At 37.7% G+C, this 18,502-nt stretch overlaps 1 protein-coding gene across 4 annotated transcripts in view; it reads left to right on the top strand.

The window, feature by feature from the left end:
- The window catches only part of strbp (spermatid perinuclear RNA binding protein), a 94,348-nt gene that overhangs the window by 8,891 nt on the left and 66,955 nt on the right, over positions 1 to 18,502 (top strand). For 2 of the 4 annotated variants that reach the window (XM_088434933.1, XM_088434936.1), the window contains exon 1: positions 2,168 to 2,376. The exons of the other annotated variants lie outside the window; for them this stretch is intronic. The gene's annotated coding sequence lies outside the window, so the exon portion shown is untranslated. Of the gene's footprint in view, positions 1 to 2,167; positions 2,377 to 18,502 lie in introns of those variants that run through there. 4 annotated transcript variants of the gene reach the window in all.

Genomic DNA, 18,502 nt, shown 5'->3' with positions numbered 1-18,502 from the left:
TTGCCCCAAGATGAGTTTTAATTGCGTGGACTGACACTGATCTGCGGATGCCGAGGGGCGTGTGTGCGTGTAGTGTTTTTGTGTGTGAGAGTGTGATGCATGCATAAAACCATGCAGGGGAGCAGAGTCAAGCTGAATTATTTATAAGACTGTCTGAGAGAAGAGGATGCTTTCCCTCGGATCAAAACAAATGAGAAATGGTCCTTTTCACACACATTCCAGACACATTACTTTTCGCTTGCCGTCGTGCAGAAGGAAGTAATACCTTTGTTTTAATCATCACCTATCTTAAAATGGAGCGTTAACTTGTGTTATTCACTATTAAATTAGCGCATCAAGCAAATGTGGGTCAATGTGAAGTGCTTCGTGCTCTCATCAAAATTAAGCAGCCGTCATGACTGTATAGCAGAATGAAACTGACGTAATAGATCAAAAAATAGCACACATAATAAAGTCTTTCAAAATGTTTTTCCTTTTCTTTTTAAGCGATTTTTAATAGCATGTTAGCATGTTATAATAGCAAAATTAATGTCCACACTGTCAGTTGGGATAACTGCTTCTTAATAAGCGATTATATTTTTGTTTTTTAAAGAGAGGAACACATACATAATCAAGTTTCCTAAAATGTTTTACCTTTAAATTCATGACTTTTTTATTTTATTTTTTATTATTTTTATTATTTTTTATTTTTACTCGTGACATAATCTGCTAGTGTGCAATAACTGATTAAATGGTAAAATTAATGTTCACACTGTGAGTTGCTGTAATTGCTCCTTAAAAAGTTTATATTTTTGTTTTATCTTCTTTTTCAAATGAGGCCAGAATACAGATTGACTGGACCAGGCAAATATCTTGAATTTCTGCAAAATAAGTGATCAATTGTGTCAATTTGCTGATGATCAATGATGTCATTAATCTGCCTCAAAATGAGCCATCATAGCAAACACGATATTGTTCAATCCAGGGACCTTCTGTGCGGCTATCATTAACTATCTAAGGTATTTAATAAATATATTCAATATTTTTGGGAGGGTGGGGGGTTATTTTCCATGTATTGAAGGTTTATTATGGTTTTGGAGCGCATTTTGATCAATTAAATGTAATTGTTTTTCCCAATGCGTTTCAATTGGGATTACAGTATATGTTAAATTTTACTCTTCGTAAACTGGCTGTTCCCAATCTCCCTTGAATAACTGAGGTTAGTGTAAATAAACAAGTTGGTAATTAGATAGGAAAACTTGGTCCATCTTCTGATTGGATTAGTGATTATCATTTTATATGAACTTGTTTTTCATTTACTTACATTTCGTAGTTGTCATTTTATCGTGAGTATATACAGTATTTGCAGATTGACAAATCAACATAACTGAAATTATGCATAGCTGGTGCCTATCCACCACATAGGCAGTAGGTGGGGGACACCCTGGAATGGTTGCTAGCCAATCACAGGGCACACACCGAGACAACCATTCACACACCCAATCACAACTATAAAGGACAATTTAGAGTTCTTACAGTACACCTACCATGCGTTTGGAATGTGGGAGGAAGCCGGAGTGCCCGCAGAGAACACATGCAGGCATGGGGAGCACATGCAAACTCCATACAGAAAGCTAGACATAAAAATTCATTTTAGAAATGAGAAAAGTATTTGTAACAGTATGTATCGTCAGCTTTCTAACTGAATCATGTTGATAAGTGAACCATATAACCAATATTATAAAATGCTAACATGAGCCAAAAGGGCACACCATGTCTTTGTCTACTCTGCCAGCAAGCTCACATATTTTGCTGCTTGTAAATAATTTATTTTATAGAAAAGCGTGGAGGACTAGCCAGTACACATTTTTAACAGCAGAACAGTCACCAATGCGATAATGAAGTTCACTGGGAAATCTCAGATTATTTTTTAGGAGGGGGGGGTGGGTGGGTTAGCACGCTTTAGCACGCCTCAGCGGCAGTTTATGGTGAAACTCACTCATATGATGACGTTGAACTATCGCATTTATAGCTTAATATCTTAGTATATTTTTTTGGCACACTTAAATGCACATAAACATGTATGCAGTGCGTGTGTGCGCTGATTTCGAGCGAGCGCAGTGTGCGCATGCGCACTTCTTGTACCGTTCATCTCGAGGGAACTTCAGCTCAGTGCTCAGAAGGCACAAGGAGAAACCAGCAGGCGGCACCGGGCTCTCCCTCATCGAAGCCGAAGCCGGCTGGTGGCCACTTTTAGTAGCATTCGTGGACATTGACACCTCTTCGTCTTTCTTTTAACCGGGAGTGCTTATTTTTTGTGGGTAATTTTTAACCCGTTTGGATTCTACATTGATTTGCCCCTGCACGTCTTCCAGCGCCTCCAGTGCAGCAAACGCCGTAAGTTGTTGTGTTTGTGCACGGAATGACTTGTTTGAATGAAATTCTACATTTGAATCGTGATGGTTTAAGGATTATTTCCTGGTTTCGTTCGTCGTCTGCCTCTTCTTTCGTTTAAGACTTGCCGAAAAAAAAGAGGAACCTGTTTAAGAGTTGCAGAGGTTCATGTCGTAACTTTAGAACGCTTTAAATTGCCTTGTTTTAGCGCGTGCGAAAATGTTAAAATAGTCATTTCAGAGCAGGAAATGGTTCCAAGTGAAACTTGCACTGCAGGTGTTTTGACGCGCTGCACTTCCGCACCACGCTGTCAAAGTCGCTAAAGCCCAAATTAGATTCACCGGCTATCGTCGTGCTAATTGCGTGAGTTGAAATGCCACCATTCATTGTTTTATTAAATGAATATTAAATCAAAGCACGCGCAGTTCCTTCACGCGGAGGTTATTGCTTTGTCTTCATCTTTAGCTTTCACATCCCCTTGAGAAACGCTGAGTTGCACTCTTGCCTTGTTAAACCAGCTTGTTGGCATATCTGTGCATTTAAAACCGCGTTGGGGAACGAATCGCAATTCTAGAAAACTGTTGTTAAAAAGTCCTAAAACATACAGCAAGTCGCCATGCACTAGAAAAACATGTAATGCACAAATCTTTGATCAATTTTCAAAATCATATTTGAATACCAATGTTCTCCCGACAATTCTCTTTATTAAATTTTAATCAATTTTCCTGAGGTTATATCATCCATTATGGTACAGGGGCTCCCTCTTGTGTTATCAGCAAGATCCAAAAGTTAAGTACTGTTCAGTTATATTGAACTTGAAAAAAAACAACACAATTAAGTTATGCACATTATTTTCATGTATTTGTCACGTGACACACATCCAACCTGACTGTTAACACCTGTTTACAAAGATGGAAGGTATAAAACGAGTCATGCGTGGATGCACTAAAGTGTCCATTCGCACGCTGATATTTTTAAACACACAATTTTGCTACTCGAAGAAAACAAATTAAGGATAAATCTGTAAATTAGTTCTCTAGGTTATTCTACAAAGTGATGGTTTAAGGCAGGGATGGGCAATCCAACACACGCACACCATGCTCAGGGCTCTCTTTGCATAAAATGTACCATTCAAAAACTGAACAAAACTGCAGAAACACAAGCCAACATTGTGTGCAGTGAAAAAAAAAGTCACCCAATTATTATTGCATATCTTTCCAAATGCCTCCAAATTATTGGGCCTTCTCAAGTTGAAGACAACATAAGAGCAACCAAGCCATGGCTGCCATCTAGCAGTGAATGGTGACATTCCAACTTAAAGATAAAGTCACTGCATTTTCACGGTTGCACATTTGCATCACTGATTTTTTTTGAAGTTCTTTTTCAACGTTCCATTTCTTTCATCATAAAACTATATTGAAAGCCTATCAATCATGAATTTAGGGGGTTTGTGACCAAATAAATTAAATGATGAATATGTTTAAACTTAATCAAGGGGGACACCATTTGCCCTTCCCTGGTTTAAGGGGTCACTCATGTCAGTGAAAGTTCACTTCAGACTCAGGCTGAATTTACACTGCATGTCTAAGTGCATAATTAGGACCTAATGCCTATGCCTATTTCCATGTGCATTACATCAAAGGGGTTCATAGAGCAGAGGATTAAAAAAAAAAATCTTTGAAATTCTAATTTGTCAGCACGAAGTACAGGTTTTTCAAATGAACTCCCAAAAAGACATTTGTACATATGATTATTTTCTACTTTCTTATTTTTCCAAAGTGGTGCCTTGATTTAGGAGTTTGATCTGTTCTTTGCCCATGTTCACAAGTTAAAACTCATGTATCTCAAATTATCTTTTCCCATTGAAATGGATGCCAGTGATATTAATCAGTTCCAGGACTCCAAAAATGTAAAGAACCATTTTTTTTAAATAGGAAAAATAGCAATTATGTTTTAAATTAACACATTGCAGCTTCAGGAATAAATAGAAATATAATTTTGTTTGTCATTTTGCGCATCATGGTTTCATGCAATATTTCAATAGGCATCGTGCATATTTTGGCCACCAGCGGATATTATGGTGAATACAGACATACTCATGCAGAATTGATATTGACATTGACATTAGACCCTCCCGAGCTGTAGTATGTAATACTATTTGTTGTTCCAACAAGATAATATTACAGTTCATTGAAGTTATTTTGTTATATTGTCTCTTTTTAAACAATAGCAAAACATCTATTGTTTACATTCAAGTCGAAGTTGTTTAAACGGCATCGCTAGTTTTGTAAGCCCATCTATTGCATTCCCTATTATTGGGGAAATACCTAATAACTGCAATGTGATACAATGAAGAAAAATAAGACTAAATCAAAAAAAAAAAAAAAAATATATATATATATATATATATATGTATATATGTATATATATATATATATATATAAATATATATATATAATATGTGTGTGTGTAATATATATGTGTTTTCACGAAACTGGGCTGAGTTATTGACAAAAAATGAAATTTGACAATTTTTGGATTCCTACAAAAACCTTAAGGTCTCGACTGTCAGTTGGGATAACTGCAGCCAACTTTTGAAATAAAACTTTCAAAATGCAACCAGAGTGTATGAAAATATGAGATTTGATGATGAGGCCCGTTGCAAATGAATTTTTTTAAGTGTATCAATATCTCAGTTTTCATTTTCACCGACTTAAGCCTGGTTTTGTTAAAAAGTATCACATATATAAATCATTGAATCTATTCCAAGCTTATGCCTATTTGACCATAAATCTGCAGCGTTATGCAAAATAAAGAACTAAATAATGCTATTCATTACTTTGGGGGGGGGGTGAATAAAGAAAATGTTGTAAATAAATACATTTCTATTTTTGTCAGCTGATTCCAGTCAGTTGAAACTCATGACATACTTTCTGATCAGCTTGATAGTTTTGGAAAAATGTTTTCTTAGGTTTTAACAGTGTGAAAGTGACCACACAAACACTATACATGTCAAACGTTCGAGCGCTTAAGTGATGTATTTCAACGGTTGAAATTAGAATGAAACGAACACATATGGCAAATAAAAAGCCTTGCAAAAAAAAAAAAAAGGCTGCAACTTAAACACAAACGGCTATCTTATAGCCCATATCATTAAATTCAATGCAGCAGGTAATTTTATTTTAGCACAACTTTGTGACCGGTGTTGTGTGCAGGCTTTGTGACTAATTGCTTGTTTCCTTTTGGGTTATTTTGGTTCGCTCCACCTTGCCCCACCCATCTACGATGTGCAACCAGTCACACCTGCCTCACTTATGTAGAAATGTGGGGTGTCTTTGTTTTGACCCTGTAGGCCTGGCTTCACTTGGCTCACTGATTTATGTATGGGCTGTTTGGTTGTTGCAAGTCATACAATGTTGCTCTTGTGGTGTGCACTGAGGACGCTGTTCATGTCAAGGAGAACACGGAATGTTTTTTTTACGTGTGTTCAGACGTGTTTTTACTTCTGCACTCAGGATTTATATTAAGACTTGTGATTGGGTCTCCTGCGTATTAACAACTGCGTCACGGATGTTTATTGAAGAAGCTTTGTTTGTATGCTTTGTTGTATTAGCGTGATGCGATTCCATTATCCCGGTCAACACAATTGTTACTTCCATTTCACAATTGAAATAGGATGTGAAACTACTTCAATAATTTGCTCTTTATAGTAAGTGTTTTTTTTTTTTAGCATTTTTTTTGCTTGTCTATCTTTACTTAGGCTGTTTACAGTAAGTGGCTAATGGATTGCTTTTAAAAAATATTTAAATAGATGGTGTGTATTATATCTGGTTTAAAAGTTTTAAATGCCAGCGTTAAGCGGTATAATGTTGCTGGGGGTAGTTCTTAGATCACAACATTTGAGGTTTTGCACTTGCCACATAACAATAATGACGCTATAATGGTGACGTCTATTTATTTTGTTGTGTGGCATCTTGCTACGATATCCCTGCACTTGAAGAGCTCGTACTGCTTGCAATGCTAATCTGACATTAGCTACATACTCTCAGTGGAAATCAAGGTGAACCATACAAACCTGTAACACTTTGTGTTAATGTGGTTTGAATTAAGAAGGAAATATGGCACTTCTGTACCTAGATTGTAAGGTCGCAACTGGGTTCTCTATTAGAACATAAAGGCTGTTTCCCCCAGCTTTTATTTTGCTTAGGAACACTTATACCTTCTGGCCCACCAACAAACAAAAAATAGCACAAAAAGACTGTTTAGTTCAATGTTAATTAAATTTCTTCTGCTATCCAGAGCAAAAGCAACCTAATGTCCTGCCTGGCACTATATGCCGCTGGCTTAGGTATTTGAAAAAAGTGACATTATTAATAATAAATAAATATGTATTTTTTATTTGTTATTTATTAATGTATTTATTTACTAAATATAAATTTCAGACAAATGAGGTAAAATCTAAATGAGCAGCACACTGCAGAAAAGCGCTTATTCCACTGAAGGGTGAATGTTATCGACTGTTGGTCAATGGAGCAAATTGTGTGTTCACACCGGGGATTGTTCCATGTTGCAAATGTTCGCCAACTGTTTTAGAGGTTTTTTCTTGTGGCAAGGGCATCTTGAACACGTTCACAATATAATTGCAACAAGAAAACTACAGGCGAAGATCTAGCAAAAGTTTGGCAAACATTTGTGACCTTGAACGAACCCTGATCTATATGCAGGCTTCAAAAACACAATTGTTTTTTGCTCAGGCAGATGGGGCCTAAAGGAAGTGAAATGCAACACCTTTAGTAAAAACAGGAACAAATTTAATGACATTAAAAGGGAAGTCAACCCTAATTTTTCTTTTTAAAAATATGTTCTATGCACCACCATGATGTGTAAACATGGTATTCTGATTAATATTGTGTTTGTGGAATATGAATTAAGTATCAAAATCCACTTTTTCAAGCCAAATACTGTAATCGTCGGTCTGTGGCTCCAACACAATATTAATGAAAATATTGTGTCCAAATTGTTGAGTGCAAAAGACTTGTTATTCTAAAGACAATTTGGAGTAAACGTCCTTTTTTTTTTTTTTTTTTGAAACAGAATTATATAAAAACAAGTCATAAACAAAACAAATGTATTTTATACATTATTAAATGCATTATTATTGTTAAATTATTAAATGCATTATACGTGCAATAGTGTTTCAAAGACACATTTAATGTTAAATGTACTGTACTTCAGAAAGCATGTCACTATGAGCATGGCATTCCTAGTAAGAGGCAAAGATGCACTGTTTCTTTTCCAAGTACAGCTGTGGGCAGATCATCCGGACTGTCCTTTGGTGTGTTCGTTTTTCCAACAGACTACCGGATGATGACATTAAAAAAGAAATGACAAACTCAAATATTTTAAAAACAACGAACTTTGACTGACGCAACAGTAGACTTGATCTCTTATTTTAATCGGTTGTTGTAATCTTCACCACCTCTATCACCTGTCACTGTTGATCACGGTTTGTCACAAATTTGTCACTACTTAGAAGCTCACCTCTAAGTAGGATGAAGCTAGAGCACACTTTTGGTGCCCTATCAAAAACGTGTGAAAATGAAACGTCTCAGTACTTTACTGAAAAAGTTTGAATAGCCTTACAAAGAGTACGTGTAAATTGGGGAGCAGTGTTTATTTGTTCAAGTGAATGACTCGCTTGGGGACTAATTGAGGCTTGGCATCTCTACTAGAGGATGTTTGTGGAGTAGAGTACTGTCTCTTGCAAGAGTGCTTTGTTTGTTTTAAATCAGTTGACAGTGGACACTAATTTACAGTCATCAAAGACAAAATGATTGACATCTTGTTGTTAAACCTTGCCCTTGTTCATTGTTGCAACAGCTCTGCATAATTTATTAGCGCTAATATTCTTCCATGCTACATGAACGTCATATTTGTGTGTTTTTAGTGACGTTGAAGCACAATCGAATCGGGTTGTTGCAGTGCATTTTAAAATGGATTTATTCAGCAGAACTGACCGTGGCCAAGCTCTCCAGATTAAGGACACATAGAATTGGCATGACATATTTTAGAAAGCATACACAGCGATGGGCAGCCCAACTGATATCAGAGCAAATACTTGGAAATTTGGATGAAAATAAACACATCGATTTATCAAATGGCTCGGATTAATTTATGCGGTGTCCTGGTTTAAACAGGTTGTCATGTTGCTGAGTGATACCGCTCATGAACATGCACGCACACACTGGGAGTGTCTCTGCAGTTGGAGTGCTTTGGGTGCCCGCTGCCTGTCAGCGAAACCGGAGTCTGCCCAGCAGCTCTCAAATTTTAGCACACGGCAGCACATCTCCCATCTCATCTGCCAGGGAAATGTAGCGCTAATTCAATTGGCTGCTGCGATAGTAAAAGCCTTCGTAATTGGCCGACACGGCAGCTGGCTGCCAAGGCTCCAGTAAGCACGTCAGGGAGTTTGGTGAGGGTCCCAGTGGTGCTGTTGAGCAGGAAAGGGTAAACAAAGGGTAGATGACGTGACTGCAATGTGTTGTTTACACTGTTCAACATGACAAATAGCACATACACTCCCTTTGGTCTTGCAATCTTCCATCTGATCATATCTCATTTCAGTCGACTGGTGTTAATTCACACCCCCGCACACGCTACTATCCTCGCTAGCTAGCTTTTGTTACACGAGCAAGTCTCAGGAAATATCTTTCCAAGTGATTCAGGAACGAAGCCATCAACGCGTTCGGAATAAGGGAGTGGGGTTGGGTGGGGGGATCTCTTCCCCCAACTGCCACTGCAGCAGTTCCTGTTTCCTTTCACCTCAGTGAGGAATCCAGCGATGACATAGACAAGGGATGGGAGGGAAGCACAAGCAGAGTCAGTGAGTGTGGAAGCTTGGCCATGTAAGGTTTCCCGCAGCGCACGCAAAACGCCGGCCCAAAGCCCTCTCACCGTTCACATGAACTTTGAGTGGGAGTGTTTTCTTAAAATTACTGCCATCTAATCTTACTTTAGGCATTAGGATTTTTCAAATCGTTTTGGAATCTTCAAGATTTTGTGGAAAATACATCTGAACATACTTGCCGCTGGGGGGACTCACATTGATACGAAAAGAAAAAAAACAATAACCCTGAAGCTGGGAAGCCACGCAATGCCAGAAGATGGCTCTGATAGTCTCCAGCCACCCGACTACCTGAATGGTTTGTACATTTTGAAATTAAATTACAAAACAACAACAATGGCTTATCAATAGCTTCTTTGATTGGCTAACTTCTATCATGTGTTAATATTGAAAACCTTCAGTATGTAAGCTCGCCTAACTGGTTTTGGTGCCAATTATAAGGTCAAATCCGTTCTGAACACACCCCAGACTCTAAAAACAGTTGGGTTACAAAAAATATGGTTAAAAAAATGACCAACCCAAAATTGGGGTAAATTTGACCTAATTCTCTGGAATTTGTACAAAATAGACAAACTAAAACATTTGATTTGTTTTGTATATGATTATTTTCATTGTTTTGTTTGAAACAACCCCTGAAGTAAAATTGACCCACATCGGGTTGGTCCTCTTATGACCTATCATTGTTGAGTGCACACATTTGGATAATTTTGTAAGACAATCTTATAAGACATAAGATGGTTGGGCATTCATCATCTTTAGTTCAAAAGGGCCAAAATTGTCAGCCATACAATGCCCACAAGACAGCAAACTATTCTGCCTGTCTCATATCATATTAAATTGTTTGCAGCTTTATAATTACCATAACATCAATGCAAACATTTGCTTGCCAATCTATCACATTATACTGTACTGTATGTTACCATTGTGCTAAATAAATTTTATTGCTATATTGTTTGGTTGAACTTTGAAGTGAAAATACACAGCATATTTTATATATTTTTGGGGATACTTAGTTTTACAAAAAACTTCAAGTAGTTAAAAATTAACAGCTTGAAGCAAACACTGAAACAAACGCTGTTATTTGGAGTAATGTGTGAGCAAGTTCTCTTTTTTTCCTCATAGTGATTCTATTTGCTAGTTTACCATTTCTTGACAGCAAAAGAGTGAGAACAAGTATTAAAGAATGCTTTGCTTTAGGTGTGCTTTATTAAGTTAAATGATACCAACTGATATTTGAAAGCCCAAAAATGAAATGAAGTAATACTATTTACTACGTGTGATATGGTGAATAAGGTAGTAGAAAAGGGAGGCTTTCTAAAGCTGAATTAAATTCATGTTTTTTTTCACATTAATTGTTGTAAAAATAAGTCAACACTGATATTGCTAAAAGTATCTAAATGTATAAAATCAATACATAAATGAGAGTAAAAGTTCAATGTGAGTTTTTATTTCTATTTTGAGGTTAGCAAAGAGGCTGTTTTTTACATGTACTTTTTCCTGCTTTTTGTCTTTCTTCGTGTAAAAAAAATCTTTTTTGCTTAGACTTAAAAAATGACTTGTACTCATTACTAATTAACAGGAGATTTGGGAATGATGTCAGATTTAAATTGAGCTTTTATGCAACCTTCAAGGCATGGTCAGCAGACATTTTTGGCATTAACATTTTCCAAGTGCAAAGTTCCAGTGTGTAGAATAACGGCATTGATGCCGAACACTCCTTCAGGAATCCACAGATGAAATGGCATTATTAAAAAACAATCTCAAGTTTAATAAATAGGTTCATATTATACTTCCAAGATATACTTTAGTTGACCTTATTAAAGACATTCTTCTTCTCTTGCCACTACAGCACTAAAAATGAGCTGGCTTGTGCACAATAAACTCATTAATACAACAGTTGGCAGTTAAGATGTGAGAAAAAGGCAATATATATTTTTTATTATCGCTCGTGTTTGGCACCCTGTGGCTTAAGCATGTCATGGTACATTTGGAGACCTGGGAAGTACGGATTTCATATTTAACCATCGTAAAACTTGATCTTTTTACTTCCCCTGTTGACATGATTGTTGCATGAATCAAAATATTGCCTCTCTGTGGCTGAAGCAACGTTGGGATGTGAGGCGTTGAAGGGAGGAATTTGTTTACTGTGACAGTTGGAAATACTGTCGGCGATCCAATCTGTGCTATCACTTTTCTGCTGTGCCTCACTCTGTCGATGCTTGCACATGCTTCTCACATACAGACGGTGCCTTCTCACACACTGCGTACACATCTTGATAACCCATTTAAACAGGCTCCCATCTCAGAGTGCTCTCTCCATTTTTCTTTTGTCACATTCGACCACATACACTTCCTCCTCTGCTTTGCTGCTGTGTTGAAAAGAGCTTAGACCTGGGAAATCATAGCTTACCCTCATTCAGGCTTCCTGTAAGACCGGGCTACTTAAAGCAAGCAGACCATGTTCGGGCTTCAACTGGATGGTGGCCAGTTTGAATCCTGTTATGGTTTGACAAATGTGTACTACTGTCGAAGTGCCGCAGAGCAAGGCACACCGGCACGCTCTCGCAATGTGTTCTGTGACATGATAGCCCCCAAATAATTCTTGATTTGAAATGACACCAGTTTGTGTGTGTGTGTGTGTGTGTGTGTGTGCATGTGTGACTACAGGTAATATTTTTGCTCTGCCACTGTGACCTCTTGACTGCTATCAGCAGATGAATTGCCGCTTTCATGTTAGGATTTGGCAAATCATGCCATAATTGGTCGTGCAGATTATCAGCACGGTTCCCTGTGTGTGTGTGTGTGTGTGTGTGTGTGTGTGTGTGTGTGTGTGTGTGTAAGATGTCTTTATCTGATTAGGACATTTATCTAATAAAGTGGGATTTATGGGATTGTGCTCTCTGCTTCGCACACACACCAGCAAAGATAACTAAGGTAGGGGAAAGCCATTAAAGTAATATACTGTGTGTACTTTTGTACAACTGTTTGCTATTGACAAAAACCTGGATGGTAAGTTTGGCCTAAAGTAGTTATTTTAATTACTTGTTTTATCTGATGGAGAACAGAGATTTGTTAAACTGTGGTGTTCTTGTTGACCATTAGGCATTTATGAGAGGGTGGCCCCATAGTACAAGTGAGAAGAGTAAGAACATATTTGGAATTTTTTTTTTTCCTGTAAAGTCTGCGATCTTGCACGTTTGAAAAAAAAAATTGTGTGTGCAGTACTCAAAAGGTGTGCTATAGTGAGTTAAGGATGAAAAGGGTCTTTGAGTAATTTGAGTAACTCTGCTCAAATGAATGCTCAAAGCATTTCTCTTGCTCCCAATACCTGTTTATTATGTTTGTACATGTCAGGAAAAAATGACAAGCCAATCGCAGCAACGGTTTTTAATGGTCTGCATGATAGTAGAATGTCATAGTGTAACACTTTTGTTAATCTTTCTACTGCTACTGTTGGTTCCGATCCCGATACAAACAACACGGCGTTGTTATGAAATAACGTGTAATCACCAATTCAGAGAGCACACGAATAATGCTGACATTGACATACATCACCTGTTGCCAGTGATAACCATTAACTCGGGCTCTGTTATTTTTGCGTCTGGCAAAAATTACTCGCTAGCTAGTAGTGCTTGAGTGCTTCGTATAGGCTGGCATGATAGACATAAATACTACACACTTTGGTGGTCACAGCCTGACATCGTTACTATTCGAACTGATCAGTTTTTAAAACACCATGCTGAAGTCAATTTATTTTTTTAGACATTATAGGGGGAGGAGGAGTAATAAAAAGACAGCCCTTCTGCCTCACAGTTCAGAGGTCCCGGCTTTAATTCCATCTCGCCCAGGACTTTCTTGCATGTTCTCCCCATGCTCACGTTGGTCTTCTCTGGGAACTCTGGTCTACTCTCACATTTAAAAAAACATGCCTTGTAGGTGTATTGGACACCTCGAATCGCCCTCCGGTGTGATTGTGAGTGTGAATGGATGTTTGTCTCCGTTTGCCCTGCAATTGGCCGGCAACCAGTCTTAGGGGTTCCCCGCCTACCGCCCGAAGACGGCTGCAAGATTGAAAGACACCAGCAAGCCAGCGATCCTCAGGCAAGGACCTACTTGTGATCTCCCGGTCCAGGCTACCGACCTTTGGTGATAGAGCCTTCTGTTTTGCTGCCCCCACTTTTTGGAACAGTTTACCTCTCCGCATCCAACAAGCCCCCATGCTGGCTATGTTTAAAAAGCACCTCAATTCTCTCAAGTTCATGTTTTCTGTAGGATATCAGAATATCAAAAATATTCAATAGCTGCATTCCAATAGTGAATGTGTTGCATAGCATCTTTTTTTTAAAGATCGTTTTAAATTGGGTGCTTTATGTAAGCATGTGTAGAACGGACAGAAATATTGCTTACTTTTCAAATATCCCGAAAGCTATAGCCTCACACTTATTTTACTTGCTGCGGGTAGGATATAAAACTCTGAGGAAGCAACAGAGCATGCACACAGCCATACAGACGAACAAGGCTCGCACTGAAGCTTCGCCGTATTTCTCCAGAGATCTTTTGGAGCCATATCGCCGTCTCGCTTCAGCGCACACATCCGCTTCTGCCTGCCTTGCACAGGGGCCACTGTCACTCAGCTGCTTGTTTGGCTTCTCACCATTGGAATTGAATGAATATCCACAGGTCAAAACACTGTCTCCTTGTTATTTGTGTGAGTCATTTAGTAAATGCGGCACAAAGAAGCTTCAAAGTTCATGTAAATCCAACATTTACTTCTCTAACAATGTGAAAGTACTTATTACATATTTTTTAAACATTTTTAACGACCATACAAGTGTGAAGCGGTGATCAGACTGTACAAGGAAGCTTAAAATGGGGACGGTAAACAAGTTTCCTCAAATTTCTACAGGAGTGTACAGTAGTCCTCACTTAAAGAAGGTTCACTGTGTTTATGAAACCCACCTTTAAGATCAGACTGTAGGATATCATAATAATAATCATAATTGGCATTTTTTTTTGTTGAATGAATGATTAAAAATTTTAGGCCATCATTGTAAATCAATTGAAACACATGGATTATGTCCCTAAGACTAGGTGATGAATGAAAATGCAAATGTATTAACTTTTATTGGTTGATTTATTTATTCATACCCTCCAGTAATTCTGAATGATTATGATTTGAATCAAATTAAGAAACCCAAAAACCATTTATTTAGAGGTTTGCTTCTTTATTTCTTCAAAATAAATACAAACTGCTACCTGAGTCTAGCTCTTTACCTGGGCCCCGAGAAATTAGATGTCATTTTCATTCGAGGACAATTGGCAAAATGTGTTTTTAATAGTATTAATTGGACATGATAAATAAATTTAATAAATGACCACAAAGGAAAGTTACACTGTTGTTTTATGTAATGTTAATACTTTACTGAGCTGCCAGACGTTTCCACATGTCTCAATAAGTTCACTTTCTTTTTGCCTGGTTTACATCACACTTTTGCCTTATATGCCGCTGAAATGAAGCCCTTTTGTGGCGGATTCACTAGAAGAGCAAAAAACTTGTGGAGTTAATTCAGCATATAGCAGGCTTCATTGCAGCACACTGATGCGAATTCTTTGTTAGTGTCTGGGGTGTTTCATGATGTCGCAAGGCTCTGCTCACTCACTCACAAATGAGTCATTGATCCAAAGCCTTGACACTTCGTCAAGGCTGATTGTTGTCTGCCAGCATCCCTTGCAAACACCCGCCTGTGTTCTCCATCTCAATAGATCCAACCACTGTGCTTTGCACTTGCATCGCTGCTGTTCAGGACATTGCAAAATCTATGAACTCTGACGCTCCCTTGGTCATTGGAACAAACATAGTCTGATAAAGGCTTTGAAATGTGCTAAAAAGAGGTCTGACATGTCACGAATGAGTTTGTTGAGTGTCTGGAATATAAAGCAGCTGTCATAACAGAGCAGGCTAACAAGTGTGAAAGTAAGCAAGATGCAACTGCTATCTGGTTATTTACTTACACAAAAAAAAAAAAAATCTTGTCACAACATGTTTATAGTAATTGTCTTTTCTTGACAACTTGATCTTTTGCTGGTTATTACCAATGTTTGCTGTCCATGGTGCTGAAAAACGAATGAATTTCTGCTTTGTACCTTTTCACAGACTTTAATAATCGTAAATATGTCAACAGTCATTGTTGCCAGGAACGTGAGGGAACAAAAAGTAATTGCAAAGGACAATAGTCACAGCAACACCATCTGCTATTATCTGGTTTGAGAAGGGACAATCAGCTCAAGGAAGCAACGTACAGCAATAACAATAACACTGATCTCTTGCAGTGTTTATCATATAGGCATGACTACAGTTGCCAGCACAAGGGAATGTATCAGTTACTTGATTTAGTTTCGTCTACTATAGCTAGTTAGAACTTGGCTAAAATGAGCCCTTTGGTGTTCGTTTAGTAGTGTACATGTCAAAAAAGAAATTATGTCAAGCCAATCGCCCCAATTGTTAATGTGTGTGCGTGAATACGTATATACAGCATAAATGTATACATATTATTATTATAACCAGATAATTTGCTTATCACTGATCTCTGGATCAAAATTCCTATGTCACAATTTGGTAAATGACATCTTTTTTTCCTCTTACCATCTCTGGTATAGTTATTGGCCGGTCCACATGTGTTACATGAGTACATGTGTTACTTTTTTAATGCTTATAATGCTGAAACTTGCTTATGTTTGGGAGTGGTCGCTGTATGCTCTGGAATTAATTTTGTCTAATTAAGGATTCGTTTTTATTTGGGACCACGGACACGCTATCAACTCGATTGGCAATATGCCACTTTATACATTTTATCCCAGGTATTGTGAATGGGGAAAGGAAGAACAATGCTGCAGGACGGAAGCAGCTCAGTAATAAGGTCTCATTTAAACTGAGCCGTGAACCCTGAAGGCAGCAGAAAGCATGCCTTTTATGACCTGTCTGCCGGAGATGCCAAAAATCATTTTGCCTACCTGCAATGGAGCTTAAAAGTAATCCTCTAAATAACGTTAGAGCCTCATGAAAAACAAATCGGTATGGAATTGGCAGATGCATGCATATTTGGCTCATCCTTTCCTTAACTCCCAGCGTTCAGATTTTTACTCGATAATGGGTTTTAGTAAATTGAGATGATTCTTTGTGTCAGTGTACGGGTGATCCTCACGACTAACCATCTCTTTTATTGTCCAATATCTCTTCTCCTGGCTTCTGCTCTGGTGTTGTGATGTCCTCTTTACAATCATTAAAGCGGCTAAATTATTGCCAGGATGTCAGGTTTACATGGATACTAATGTGTCAGCATGTACGTGTGGCTATGAGACTCTTGGTAATCTTGAGCAATGCACCAGTAACCTCCGCAGATGGCACTCAGACAGTTGCCACAGGCTAAAGAATATACAGTAAGTTGTAATGTCCTCATTTCTCTTCTGTAACAACAAAATGTGTTTTATTAACCGTCCAGTACTGTGCATTAAATGCATTACAAAATGTTATGCTGAGGATATTTGACTATGTAATCATGAAAACGTCATTCAGAATCAACATGTACGTATTTAGTGTATTCCTCCCTACTGACTATGACATGCTCATTTTAGCATCAAGTTCATGCAAAATGCGGATCGCATTGCGAACTGTATGTTGAGGTCAGCTCAGGTAGCCTGGCTATTTCTGTTGGCCCTTGTCCGCCAGCGAGGAAGCCACAGTGCCAATTTCAGAGCAGCACTTCAGGTTAATCCATTTAGCACGCTGACTTGTATTGCTTTCCAGCTCTGATTTATCTTAAATAACAGTAGTTTGATCCACTTTGACAGCGCTTTTAAAACTTGGAGGTGTGTCATGGTGAATGATTTCATATTGAAAACTCTGGTGATCTTTGTAGAAAAGTGATTATAAATTAGCTAGAGATCCAAGTTACAGTATGACAGTTACAGCGATGACAGACAGAAAGATGTTTATATTTAGTCTCCTGGTTTGTGAATGTCTTCTCCGTGGCTGCAACACACACGCTAACACAGCTCGCTAAACGAGTTGCATGCTCACAACATTTCATAACACATTTTAATTACTGCTCTGAATTGCTGACCAACACCTTTTTAATGGTGTATGAGTTTGCCTTATTGCCGCTTAGTTAGCTAGCATAACAGGAAACAACTCCTCAGACGCACAACAGGATCCGAATCAGGAGCGTACTTATTTGTTAAATATGGACCATGTTTCTTGAACATGCCACTAGTTTATATCAAGGCAGTCATCTATTTGATTGTATACTGTAAATAAGGATAAGTATCCCCCAAAGTTGATTTTTAATAGTCCTCAAGTTAAGTTCTTTTAGAAAGAAAACCCCAGATCATTTTGAAAAAGAAGAGTTTACGGATCCTGTGTTTTGTTCAGCTATAAAATGTTTCGTGCTACATACAGCAACACATTTCATGTGTCCCACTGAAGTTTTATTTCTGGCTGTGTATGGAGTGGTAAAAATGTCTTAACAGATTACATGGTGGTCTCATATGTCATTTTAAGGGTAATCGAGTACATCATTCTTCTGTAGAAATTCCTCTTCTTGTACTTCTTTTTCTTCCTATTGTTCTTCTTGTTCTTCATGTTGTCATGCTTATTGTTCGTATGTTATTGTTAGTCTTCTTATTCTTACTTATCCTTACTTTGTTGTTATTTTATTTTTATTCTCATTCTTGCTTTTTTCTTCCTCCTTCTTGTTCTTTTTCTACTTGATCTCATTTTTCTCTTAGTTGTTCTTCTCATTCTTACTCCTTATACTAATTTTTCTCATTCTTTCTCTTAGTCTTTGTCTTATTCTTGATTTTACACTTACTCTAACTTATTAATATAAAGCTCCAGCCAGTGTGTTGGTTTTCATAAATGGTTTTGGGAAGCTTTTTTTTTTGCTTGTCATTTAAAGTGTGCAACATTCGCTCAGATTTTCACACTAACCCTATTTATAATATAACATAATAATGTTACTGCCTTACGTGAGCTGATTATTCTGTGCAATAACAAAAACAAATGTGACACAACCAATATATTAATTCAGTCTTCTCGGCTCTGTTTATAGGAGCATCAGTGTTGTTTTATGTAATATATGCAAATACACTGAATATATACTGAATGTGGACACAAATCCTCAGTGATGAAAGTGTGGCATTAAGCATGTAATTTGCTTTGCCCTTTGT

Source organism: Hippichthys cyanospilos, chromosome 15 (genome assembly GCF_059441005.1).
Source record: "Hippichthys cyanospilos isolate Australia breed blue-spotted pipefish chromosome 15, RoL_Hcya_1.0, whole genome shotgun sequence".
Lineage (NCBI taxonomy): Eukaryota > Metazoa > Chordata > Actinopteri > Syngnathiformes > Syngnathidae > Hippichthys > Hippichthys cyanospilos.
The sequence above is the reverse complement of the archived record's forward strand: the minus strand, read 5'-3'. Positions and strand labels throughout refer to the sequence as shown.